Genomic DNA, 1351 nt, shown 5'->3' on the forward strand with positions numbered 1-1351 from the left:
CAGCCTGGCCGAGCAGGTCCGGCAGATAGGTAGGTGCAGGGCAGAGGGCGAGGGCGGGCGGCGGGGCCGGGCCCCCCTCCCCGGTTGCCCGCAGCCGGGCCCTGACGCCGGGCTGGGCCCTCCCCGCCGCAGAGGAGCTGGCGGAGCTGCACGGCGGCGCCGACTTCGCCTGGGCCCAGGAGCCGGAGGAGCGCAGCCGCCTCTGGGCCGCGCGCCACAACGCCTTCTACGCCGCCCTGGCCCTGCGGCCCGGCTGCAAGGTGAGCGGCAGGCCCGGCACGGCCTCCTCCGTGCCCCCCCCTCCCCCCAAGCCCGCTGCCCCACGGCGCGGCCGGGGAGGACGGGGGGGCACCGGCGGCGACGGCTGCACCCCTGCCCAGGCCTACTGCACGGACGTCTGCGTGCCCATCTCCCGCCTCCCCGACATCGTGGTGGACACCAAGAAGGACCTGCAGGAGTCTGGCCTCACCGGTAAGCCGGGGCCACCCCGTATGCACCGGCCCGGGGGCCACTGGCAGCCCCCCCCGCCCGCAAGCCCTGCATGGCACCGGTGTCCCCGTAGGACCCTTGGTGGGACACGTCGGTGACGGGAACTTCCACTGCATCCTCGTCTTCAACGCCGAGGACCCAGCCGAGACCCAGCGCATCAAGGACTTCGCCGACCGCCTGGGCAGGTGGGTGCGGGCAGCGCGGGGCCGCGCCGGGCCGCCCCCACCCCGCAGCCGCGGGCCCCTGCTGATGGCACCGTGCCGCAGGCGGGCGCTGGCCTTGGACGGCACCTGCACCGGGGAGCACGGCGTGGGGCTGGGCAAGCGGGCGCTGCTGCGCGAGGAGGTGGGCGAGGAGGGCCTGGCCACCATGCGCCAGATCAAGGCCGCGCTGGACCCCAAGAACCTCATGAACCCCGGGAAGGTGCTGTGAGCGGGGCCGGGCGCTGCAGCAGGCATCGCCTGCTTCACCAATAAAGCCAGGGAAATAAAATAACAGTGAATATTTTATTGAACATTGTTTTAATACCATATCAAAACACCTTGACTAATGAAGGAAGCTCCCCCCAAACTCTGAACTCGTGTTTATTTTTTTTTTTTTAACGGTTTCCGGGATTTTTTTTCATATATAAATACAGAAACGGTTCCCGCAGGGGCACGGCCACCAGCAGGGGAGGTCTCACCAATGAAAACATGCCTGCCGCGCCGGGAGGGGACGGGGATGGGCTGGTCGTGGTGGTGGTGGTGGTGGTGGTGGGGGCACTGCAATCAAACGACTCGGCTTCAGCATCTCCTGGAAGGGGGAAACGCGTCAAAGCAACCCTCGCGGGGCCAGGGCCGGCGGCATCGGGGCGAGACGCTCG

This window comes from Rhea americana, unplaced genomic scaffold (genome assembly GCF_003343005.1).
Source record: "Rhea americana isolate MKP2758 unplaced genomic scaffold, rheAme1 scaffold_397, whole genome shotgun sequence".
NCBI classification, from domain to species: Eukaryota; Metazoa; Chordata; class Aves; order Rheiformes; family Rheidae; genus Rhea; species Rhea americana.